The 12,282-nt window shown below is 32.5% G+C and overlaps 1 protein-coding gene across 7 annotated transcripts in view; it reads left to right on the forward strand.

Annotated features, from left to right (window-relative positions):
* LOC118189810 (cell adhesion molecule Dscam1-like) overlaps window positions 1–12,282 on the forward strand; it is a 451,139-nt gene that overhangs the window by 421,700 nt on the left and 17,157 nt on the right. Inside the window, exon 35 of one of the 7 annotated variants that reach the window (XR_015041386.1) lies at window positions 3,926–4,089. The exons of the other annotated variants lie outside the window; for them this stretch is intronic. The gene's annotated coding sequence lies outside the window, so the exon portion shown is untranslated. The remainder of the gene's footprint in view (window positions 1–3,925; window positions 4,090–12,282) is intronic. 7 annotated transcript variants of the gene reach the window in all.

Here is a 12,282-nt window from a genome sequence, read left to right on the forward strand (position 1 = left end):
TGGTTTTTCGGGCGATAGTGAAAGTTGGTCTACGGTGTCAACTCCGCCTTTGCATTTGTTATAATCCAGGATTATGTGAGATTTATTCGTTTCCTGGTCAATTTTGTCATCATCGTGTAAAGTACTGAGCAGTATTACACTCTCATTTTTTTTGTTGCATATGAAACAATTGTCATATCCTTTTAAAAACCAAACAAGGAGCTGCCGACTTTTCTTGTTTTTGATGGCTGGAATTCATTTGGAATTTCCTTTTTATTTTTTTTCAGTGTGCCCACAAGTGTTATACCTTCGTTAAGAAGAATATTGAGCTAGCGGGTAGCTTATATACCAATTATCGGTCGTCAGGTTATGGTTGAAACCTTTGTAAGCACCAATTAACCTTTTGACAATGTCAGTACTTGAATTAGAAGCCTTGTAAGATCCTGTGGGTTTAGTGTCGCAATAAATTTCAAGCTTCAATGTATAAAACGTTCGTGAGTCAACAACTGCAAAAATTTTCAGACCGTACTTTGCGGGCTTGTTGGGGATGAATTGAATAAAGGCGCATCTCCCTCGAAAGGATTCCAACTTCTCATCGATTGTAAGTTCGTCACCTGGTGTATAAAAGTTTTGAAAGTTCCGATTGAAAGATTAAAAAAATTCTCTTAGTGCAGCAAGCTTATCAGTTTTTCTTCGCACATACCTTGTGCCTTTATTGTCGAATCTAATAGCAGCACACAGGTTTCTGAAACGCTTGAGACCCATGACCCCTTGCAAAATTTCAATTCCAGTACCATCTTTTGCCCATGCTTCCTCCAAATTGAGTTTTGACATTTTTTTGCACCCTAATAAGAATAAAATTCTTAAAAAGGCCAACATTTCTGCTCTATTAGTATCATACATGCTTCTCTTTGAGATGTTTTGGAGATCATCTGCAGTCCTGTTACATTTGAGATAAATATTTGTATAATGTATGATAGCATCAATCATATTTGTATTTATGATTTTCTGGAAAACAGAAAGCTCATCATTTATATCGTCACAAGTTTTGGCACTTGGGCATATTTTTTTCATCAAATTTTTTTGAGGCATTCTGGCGAATTTGCTCTTCACGGGAATATTCCACTTATAAGTTTCCTTTTCTTCTTTCAGAAACTTTCCTCCAACTTTTTTCTTTTTGTAAATTGTTTTTACAAAAAGTCCTCATATTTTAGACTACTCATGTCATTTTCAACATCACTAAAATCGTCATTTGTTGGGAAAACATCATTTGAGAAAGGAAAAGGAGGATGTTTAGAAATATTTCCCTCAATTTCTGCTTCACTTTCATGATCAGAATGTTCAATGACTTTCGATTCATTGACATCAGATGCGTTATCCAAATTGTCGGAGTCTTCATCAACCGAGACTTCTTCTAAAATGCTCAAATAATCTTCAGGAGGTACAATCTTCTTTCTGTACATACTTGGAGGAGTGGCGTACTGCGTTTGCCTATGTGACATGTTTACAATAATTGCTTTCGGAAGGAAGGCAAAAACCAGACAGATCAGAAATACCAGATGCAATTCACTCATGGAATGTTTCTAGGAGGGTAGAGGAAGGGAGGAAGCTCAGGAAGGAGTTGTCTAAAAATTACAGCCGAAAAGATGGCATTGGCGTACTCTGTATGCCAGCTCCTCCATTGCAGGATTAATAAAATTCAAGTTTGCATTCCTTAATAAAATTCTGCCCATTTCAATATTTTGCTGTGTGTGGTTAGTTTCTGTGGTTTCTAGTGATCTAAACCAATTTTTAATTAGACCATTGCTGAGAATGGGTGATTTCTACAGTTATATATCATAAGTATATGAACTATGAAAATGAAGAGAATATTGGAAGCAAACTATAATCTTCATTTCAGGAGTTATATTTATTTGTCACATCAGAATATTACAAACATCAGCATATAACATTATTTAATTTATTATGAAATAGTTAATTTTTAATGATTGACTGAGGCTAACTTCGTATAAAATAGTGTAATTATTGCTAAAAATTAAAGATTTCATATTCATGTAACTTATAAATGATCTTTAAAATTTTGCAAAACTCAAATAGCCATTAATAGATTTACAGATAATCACTGCACATTTTATGAGAAATCTGACTGGATTCCTCTTCTTCAAGGAACAAAAACATTCTGTTCCATTTTCCTGATAATTTGTCAGTTAAGTAGCAAAACTCATGATATTTGTGAAATCAAAAGTTAATGAATAAGAAAGGAAAGTAACAAATATAATCGTATTTTTAGAATAAAACAAAATAATTTAAATTAATCAATATTAATTCATTATATTAAGAAGTTTTATATATTTAAATATTACCTTAATATAATTAATTAATCAATATTATAATATTAATTAATTAATTATATTAAGACTGTAATTAAATTCATTAACTAAAGCTGATAAATTTTGAATTATATAGGAGTGTTATAGTCTTACAAGGAAATTCTGTACCAACTGAAGACACTTTGTAGATAGTTTTCATGAAAGAGAAAAGTAATAGCTGAGGTCCAAAATTTGTTTGTTATTTCACAGTTAAAGTCATGAATGAAAGCTGATAAATTTTGATGCACATAGAAGGCTTCTTAAAGAAATTATCTACCAACTGAAGACACTTTTTAGAAGCTTCAGTAAACAAGAAAAGAATGACTGAGATCCAACATTTATTTGGTTAATTCCAACTTCTTTTACCCAAGATTTATATCCTTGAATGCAAAAATTTTAAAATCTGTTATATTTTTCCGTGTATGATAAACCATTGTGGCAAGTTACCTGGATAATTTTATACTTAGCAGAGAGGAGATGCAATGGCAACAAGATACTGTGGATGTTTTTAATTTGAAAATGCATTTATGATGGTGAGATAAGGTTATTAAACATTATCAATTAGAGAAAAATCTTTACCAGTAGTAACAGTTTTTAAATAATTGAGCTACTGAGAAAAATTAGGATTGTGAAGAACAGAAGGGTAGAAAATTAAAGATTTGGAAAAGAGTCATGTTTCAGTGAGTGATGAAATTTGATAAGGCAAAACATTTTTGATGAACTGTAGTATTGAAATATAAAGAATGTGTATCTTATTTCAGAAGAGAAGTTTATCAGTACTAACTAATGTTAGTCCTTTAACAGTTCTTTTAGTTTCAGTAAAATTATCAAAAATTTCTTCAGTTGGTGAATTAAATTTCTTTGAAGTGTTCCACATTCATTAAAATCTATCAGTGCAGCAATTATTGATTTTAATTCCAAGTCTTATAAGTTTACTCTTTTTATTTTGTTCTAATAGTTAGTATTACTATTATATATATAGACTTAAAATTTTTGATTTCACTTTTACCCTTTTAAGTGACATGTTTCTAGTAAAATAGTGCAGGACATGTTTTCTTTTTGGAGAAGAGAGAACATATCAGATTTATATAAAGGCATGATGTTTTTCTATAAAACCATTCTCAATGTATGGTTAAATTTTGTTGAATTGTAAAATTCAAATTAGCTCTCTTTTTTCTTCTATTATGGCTGAAAATTTGTTCTTTTCTACAAATAAATAGATGATAAATAATATTCCACAAATAAACAGGTTAAAAAAATACAGTAATTTTGACAGTCAGTGGAATCTCTGCTTCTATCAAAGCTACTTAACTTCTGTTGAAAAACAAATTGGAATTAGTGTTCATAAAGTATTATTCACCTTAAGATCTCATATTTTTTTATGTACTTAATGTTAGAAAGCACTTAAGTAATTTTAGTAGCACTTTTGAAAAAGCTAATAGTGGTTCTTTTTTAAAAATTTTAATTCTCAATCCTTACAATTTGTGATATTTTTAAAATAAGTTCACTTATTGGGGCATATACTGTGATAAATTCTATTCCGACAAAGGTAAATTGAATACTTAATCTTCTTTTAGGCAGCATCCGAAGAGGGATAAGTAGCGATCAGGTAGCACATCTGTTTTTATGAGTTACTCAGTGACTTGGTTACTCTTGTTACCAGCACTGAGGAGCCTTTGATTCTTCTCACCTATTGTGCCTCCTCATCAGCAGGGTTTGACCCCATGTGTCGACATCTATTGTAAGTAGAAAAACCGCCCAAATACTTCTTGATCTTAAGACAGTGGTTCTCAAAAATTTATCTTCTCTCTGTTTTTCTTATACACTTTTTGGGGGTAAGCATAATATTTTTAGCCCGAAATAAGATAATAATACTATGTATCATTATACTGCTTTTTTAAAACTAAATTTAGTATTCTACTTATTCAAAAAAGAAATCTTCTCTCATTAATACCATGGCAAATCAGTTGAGGATCGCTGTCTTAACCTTATTCCTTGCTGAAATTTGCTGGGTTTTAATCTTTGCAAAAGCTAATTTAAATATCTGTAAATTGAGAATGTGAATTTGCTTTCTTTGAATATGCTTAATTTTCTATCAAAATTATTCGGATATGAAATTGTTTTTATTCCAGATTGTTTGCTAAAGGGGTTGGTTATATGCCATTGAATGTAACAACAGATTTCATATGCAGAAATTCAATTAAAAATTTACTCTTTAAGATATAAAATAATTATTTTACTTTTTATGCATTTAGTTAATTACATTTTTAATTATGGCAATATAATTTTGCACTTGCATTTAAAAAATATTATTTTCTTAAATGAAATGAATGCATTTAAAAAAATAAGATTGCTTTAAATATGCCTGCCCATTGCAGCAAGGATGTAGCCGAAGATTAAGAAGTATAATATAAAATTACAGCTCGATGCTTCTTCACTTTATTCATGATATTTAATTGGGATAATGTTGATATGAGGTTTAGGGATTTATTTGCTTGCTATTAAAGTGCTCATTACAAATTTTGAATTTCCAAAATTAATTTCACCTGTCTTTTTCATTTTCTTTTCATACTTTGAGAGCCACTGTAATATTGTCTATTTTGATATGATGCTTTTTTTATATTACAATTTTATTAAATTGTGCACAGTTGCTTTATTTAATTAGGCACATAATTCAAGAATTTTTCTGTTTCTTTGTTTAACTGAAAAATATTAGGAATTTGCTTACAGAAATTTCTTATAATAAAAAATATCTTGTGAAAAAATGTACATCAGTATATCTTTTGTGCAGTACAATTTCTATGTAAATTCTGAAATGATAAATTTGATTTACAAAATAATTTGAGAGTGTGTTAAAATTATGAATTATTTGTTTCAAATTAGTTTTTAAACCAATAAATTGCAAGCAGTTTTTCTTTGAAGTTAGAGAGGGAAAAAAGTTAAATAATAATACAGAACATTTTTCAAAGTCATATATCAAAAAGGACAAGTAGAAATTAGTCATAATTAGTCTTAAATTTATTTAATGCCCTTTATATACATATTCTTCATTTATATGGTTTGTATTATAATGAGCATGTAAAAAATCTCCTGAATAAGAGAGAAAAACTGATATAACTGCGAAACATCTGAAGCTGATACTTTTAACTAACAAAATCAGAAACACTCCTTTAACCTTTTATTCAAAAGTTGCTCAGAAGCAACATATGTTTTAACCATTTGCCAATTAAAGAGTTAAGGCAATTGCTACATTAACATATTTTAAGATATACAGGAAAGCTGGGTCTGATGTTCTTCTAAGGATGCTTAGTCTAATCATCTGAAATATATACTGCATTTGGTATATAATTCACTTTAATTGCTCATTTATCTGCCAAATTTATAATAAAATGTTATCTGATTTCAATATGCTTTTGATCTTTAACTATTTTCATAAATTTTGTTAAAGATATTGTTGCCTGATTGTCTAAATTTAAATTACAACAGAAAGTCTTAAGTTTCATATCAGCTGCAATTCCAGCCATGAAAAAAAAATTCAGCTGAAATAACAAATACAGCAGTATATTCTGTTTCACAAGACAATGCAACAATTCGTTTTTTTTTTTTTTTATATAGAAAACCACTGCGTTGGATTTCCATAGCAGACTATTACATAGTACTCTGAAACCCTTTTTGTTGCAAACAACCCGAGTTTTACAGTCTTTGTTATTCTTTTCTGTACAGCAGTGTGAAGTCTACCATTTCTTTCAAATATCTGAAAACTCTTTTTGCTGCTTCTGATGGTGACATTGTTGGCATGTCCATATGCTGACCAAGATAGCATATAACCAAAGAAATATCTGGTAAATTCATGAAATATACATCAAGCTATCATTCAGTTCATGATATGGTAAATTAAAAGCAATTTCATCAGTTAAATTTGCCATGAAATTAGAATATAGAGATGTTTTTGGTTTTTTACAAACATCATTATAACAGTATCTTTTTCATTTCATGTTGTTTCATTTCTGTTCCATTCGCAGGTCTGTTTATTTCTGTTCCTAAATAATTGCTTAGCTCTCCAAGATCTTTTGCTTAAAATTTTTTCTTTAGTACACTAACTATTTTCTTAATAGCATTTTGTGTTTTAGTAGCAAGAATATCAGTGTAAATAACATCATCCTTAGTATACATTCAAAAATCTTTCTTTGATCTTTTTTATTTTTTATTAAATTGGTCTTCCCAGCAGCATGGTGACTTCTTAACACCATACAAAACCTTTTCAACTTTAAGACACTTTCATTGTTTAAATAAAAAATCATTCTTATTATAAATAAGTTTCTTGCATGACATATACTTCAATATCTATTTCTTCTTGGTATTCTGTAGCTACTAAGTCAGCTTTAGCGTCATTCCTTTTACATAAAACAACTAATTTTAGCCCTAACAACTTGAGGTAAAAATATACTTCTTCCCAAGTCTCCAATTTTAAAGTGATATGAATTCTTTATCAGTTATTTTATTTCTACTAAATATTTTACGGCATCTTCATAAGTTTTGGTTCTTCACATGAAACCAACAGGCAATATTTAGTATAAAATTAATAATCACTAAAGTATTTAAACTTTAACATAGTTCTTTACATTTAATTTTTATATGTATGTTTTTTTAATAAATCACAGCAAGTATCATAATTATGTTCATTTGTTTCTGTATCTTCTATGATCAAGTTTTCTGAACCTGAATGTGCACTAAATTCCTCAAAAGTATCAGACATGTAGTGCAAAAAACAGTACACACCCACACCCACACCCACACACACAAAACAAACAAACAAAAAACATGATTTTTTAAATCCCCAAAATCTGTTTCTTAAATTTTGTCTACTTATTTAATAGTTTTCATGCACTGACTGATTTCTAAAGTAATTAAAACTCTAATAAGATGTCATTAAAAAGTAATGCATATTTTTACACATTTATATGATATAATTAATATAGGGTTTTAACGAAAGTTTCCCACAACCGCAAATATTATCTGCACAAACAGTTCATGTTGCCGTGTTTAAATATATTTTGTCAAACGATTTTTGGCTGTTGAAAGAAAGAGACTTGCTTTAGAATATTGTGTTGGGAAATTTGTAAAAAGATATCATTATCATTAAGTACAAGGCGTCTGAAATATAATTGTCACTGTACCAGATTAAAACCATCATCTGTTGCAAAAGTTCAACTACATAATGCCACCAAATCAAGTGTATAGCTTTTGATACTAATATTGTATCAATTGACACTTTGAAGGTTTGATATCGAAAGTGCAAAAACAAGGACTATGACATTCAGGAAGCAAAGCACTCTGGATGGCCTACTGATGAAGATGAGGCCCACCTGCAAGAACTTGTGGAAACAGATCAGTGTGCAACTACTTGAGAGCTTGCTAAGGAGTTAGATGTTAGTGCCATGTCCATTAGTTGTGCTATGCATCGCATAAATTTGCCATAAAAGTTCAATTGCTGGGCACCATATGAGCTGACTCAAGTAGATAAGGGCAAACATGTTCAGGCCTGCACTAATTGGCTCGAATATCAATGCAAGAACAAAATTCTCAACTGGGTCATCACTTATGATGAAAAGTGGATTTACTTCAACAACATAGGCCAGAAAGGGGGTTGGTTTGTACCTGGTGAGCCCGTCAGCTAAGTGCAGTTTGACTATCAAAAAGATCATGCTTTGTAACTGGTGGGACTGCTGTGGTATTATCCTCAAAGAGTGTCTGGGAAAAGGTAAAATCCTTGACAGTAATGTGTACAGTGAGATGCTAGTCCATGTTGATGCTGCTATCAAGGAAAATCATCAAACTGAGTTTCGCCATAAAAAGGTAATGTTCTGTAACGTCGTGGATGCTTCATTGAAACGGAATCAACACTGGTATTGGTGATGCATCACTTTAATTACACAACATAACACAGATACAACATTTAATTAATACATTTAGAAAAACTTGAGTACATATCCGAGTTGGTGACACGATCAGAGACGTTAACGAAGATAGCACTCGTCATCACTGGACAAATTTAGTCTCCACACCTCAGCTCGCTGGCGAAGCTTCCCAAACTCCTCTCTGACAGGCGTCTCACAGAAATCTCATCTCTTTACGCATGTGTAATTCTCAGTTAAGTCGTTGCCATTCACAGTTCTTTAAAATATGAATTAAAAATGAATTATAGTCCTCGTAGTGTGATCTCTAGTCGAGAGCATCATAGATCTTTCTAGTAGAGAGTTCAGGAGCGTTCTTTACAGACTAACTCCTTCCGCCTCCAGATTTTGTTTTCCTCGGACACAGAAGAAACAAAACGTTTTTTTAAGTTCCTACGGGATAAAATACAAGTTCAGGCAGGCGTTCGCTACAAACAAACACCTTCCGCCTCCAGTTTTTATTTTCTCCGGACGCAGGAGAAATAAACCTTCACAGTTCGCAGTTTCTGGTTTCAATAGAGATTGTTCAACATTTTACCAGTTAATTCTAAACCACACTGTTACAAAGGTTCTCCACTCTCATAACCAGGCCATCATAAAAAGAACACATTTAAAAATTCACATACAATATATGAAAAACCAAAACAAAAATTTTTGTCTTTAAGAATAAAGCTAACAATTTGCTCTATAGTATGAATTTAAAAAAAAAATACAATATACATGATCAAATAACAAGACAACTTAAAAGAAATGATAACTAGTCTATTTAACTGGCATGTACAAAGTTTCTACTTAAGCAGTCTACATTTAAGTTGTCATTTCCCTTTTTATGATGTATCGTAAAATTATAAGATTGCAAGGCTAAGGCCCAGCGTAATAATCGACCATTTCTACCTGCATTATTTTTTAGCCATACTAGGGGATTATGGTCCGTTTGAATGGAAAATTTAGTCTGCTCATCTATATACCCTTTCAATTTTTTTATTCCATACAGAATTGCGGCACACTCTTTTTCAGTGGTGGAATACTTCCGCTCGCTATCAGTAAATTTTTTACTGAGATAAAATATGGGATGTTCTTTTCCTTTATCATCCTTCTGGGCTAAAACAACACCATATCCTTTATCTGATGCATCTGTCTGTATAAATGGTTTAGAAAAATCGGGTGCATGTAGCACAGGCCTATTAGATAGCTTTTCTTTTAACGATTTGAATGATTCATTACATTCATCATTCCAAGCAATTTTACCCCTTTTGTTATTCCCTTTTAACAAATCTGTCAAAGGTGCGGCTATAGCAGAAAACATGGGTATATATTGTCTCTAGTATCCAGCTAATCCTAAGAAAGCTCTAATCTCAGTTTTAGTTGTGGGAACAGGAAAATTTTGAACCTCTTCGATTTTTAGTTCTGCTGGAGAACGTTTTCCTCGACCTACTATGTGACCGAGATATTGCACTTCTTCTTGTACAAACTTGCACTTAGAGGGTTTAATAGTTAAATTGGCTTTTCTTATTCTGTTGTATGTTCTATGCTGTTTCTTATTCTGTTGTCTTATTCTATTTCATGTAAATGTTGTAAATGTTCCTCCCACGTTTCAGAAAAAATAGCAATATCATCTAAATAAGGGGTCGCATATTTCTCACATCCGCACAATATTTCGCTCATCATTTTACTGAAATAATAAGGAGCATTTTTAAGCCCAAATGGCATGCGCAAAGGCCTATATACGCCAAAATTTGTAGCAAATGCAGCAATTTTCTGAGCCCTAGGGGTCAGCGGAATTTGCCAATAACCTTTAGTTAAGTCTATCAAGGTGATAAATTTGGCTGCTGCAACAGTTTCAACACGTTGCTCTATATTGGGGATCGGATAGAACTCAGTACGCGTTATTTCGTTTAACTTTCTGTAATCAATACACGGCCTAGGATCCCTACCTGGTGCTTCAACAAGGATCATGGGTGTAGTATACTCAGAGGGTCCTGGTTCAATAATCTTGTATTTTAACATTTTTTCAATCTCGACTTTTTCGTTCTGTCGATTTTTCATTCTATAAGGCTTATGCTGTACGCGTTTGTCACTGATTAGTCTGATATCATGTTCGACTAAATTTGTTTTCCCTGGAATATTCGAAAATATAGCAGAAAACTTTACCAACAACTTTCCCAACTGCAGGATTTGTTCATCACTAAGTCTTTCTTTAAGATTATCTTTTGCTATTATTTCATTAAAATCAAACACATTGGGGTCGGTTAACATATAAGGAAAATCCTCCTCTAATTGCGAGGGTTCAATTATCTCCTCCTTGTCAAGGACCACCATATTCAAAAGTTCAGGTCTCTTATGATAAGGTTTTAACATATTGATGTGATACACTTTATTCCCTTCAAAACTAACCACATAGTTTGTTTCTGATAATCTTTTCTCTATTTTCCCCGGCCCTTTCCATTGAGGAGCGAGTTTATGGGGTTGGTTCACTGCTAATACTAATACAGAATCTCCTTGCTGGAATTCCCTTTTCACGGCATTTTTGTCATACCATTTCTTCCTTTTGTCTCTCACCTCTTCCATTTTCTCTGTAGCTAATTCTCTACTTTTCTTTAACCTATTGATTAATTCGAAAACATATTCTATTACGGTATCTTCTTTTTCCTGAGGATCTAACCATTTCTCATACAATAATGCGACAGGTGTTCTGAGGTTGGTACCGTACACTAATTCAGCTGGACTAAATCCTGTACTATCATGCGTTACTGTTCGCAGGGCAAAGAGAGCGGCAGGTAATTGTACTTCCCAATTTGGGGCAGCTTCAATACATAATACCTTTAAGACCCTTTTTATTGACCTATGGAACCGTTCTACAGGATTGCTCTGGGGGTGCTAAACCGAACTTCTGGAAATTTTTATACCAAACCTCTTCAAAAATTCAACGGTTAAGTGACTCATGAAAGATTTTCCTTGATCAGTTTGAACCTCCCTTGGAAAGCCCATCCGACTAAATACCTGCAAGAGTGCACTTACAACAGATTTCGACATTATATCCGATACCGGGACGGCATCAGGATATTTAGATGCTAAGCACATAACTGTAATAAGATATTTATTACCTTCAGTAGATGTAGGCATAGGCCCGCAAGCATCTACATTGACCTTACTAAAGACTTCAGATATCACAGGTACTATTACCAACGGTGCTTTCTTTTTGTCACTTGCTTTTCCTACACGTTGACAGGAGTCACATGTTTTAATGAATTCCTCAATGTCTTTATAACAATTTGGCCAGAAAAAATGTCTTAGTAACCGGTCTTTTGTTTTCAGAACTCCTAAGTGACCTGAAGTTCCTTCATGACAAATTGCTTTAATTTGCTCTCTTAGGTTTTCTGGAACAACATTTAAATGTTCTTCTCCTCCTAACTTATTTACCTTCTTTTTTACTAAAACCCCATTTTTAATCCCATAACTTGTTTTACTTCCGCTTTTTACTAGTTCTAATAAAGGCGCAAGTTCTTTACTTTTTTGTTGTTCATCAATAAAAGTACATGAGTCTATTTGAATCGCAGGACTTGTGGGGACACAAAGGTTGACAGGAGGTAATATCTCTCTGTTTTCAGACCTCTCATGAGCATCATCCTCCTCTTCCAATTCTAACTCATTCTGCTCAGAATTTTGATTCGTCTCACATAAATTTTCCGCTTCCTTTAATTGTCGTGCTTGATATCGAGTAACGACCGCATTAACATTACCGACATACGACGAATAATTTTTCTCAGTTCCTCTGAGAAGAGCCGCTGTTTGGTTGCCTAATATATATCGTCCTTGGTCTAAGTGCTCTCCTATAACAGCTGCTTTGGTGGTTACTGTACCCAAATCGCATTCAATATCTACTTCAGCAACAGGTAAACAAGTCATATGATCATCCAACAAATGTCGAACCCACACATGTTCCCCCTTCATTCTATCTCTGTCTACATATTTCTGACAAA

Source organism: Stegodyphus dumicola, chromosome 5 (genome assembly GCF_044657685.1).
Source record: "Stegodyphus dumicola isolate Sdum_Otavi_A_Nest chromosome 5, ASM4465768v1".
NCBI classification, from domain to species: domain Eukaryota; kingdom Metazoa; phylum Arthropoda; class Arachnida; order Araneae; family Eresidae; genus Stegodyphus; species Stegodyphus dumicola.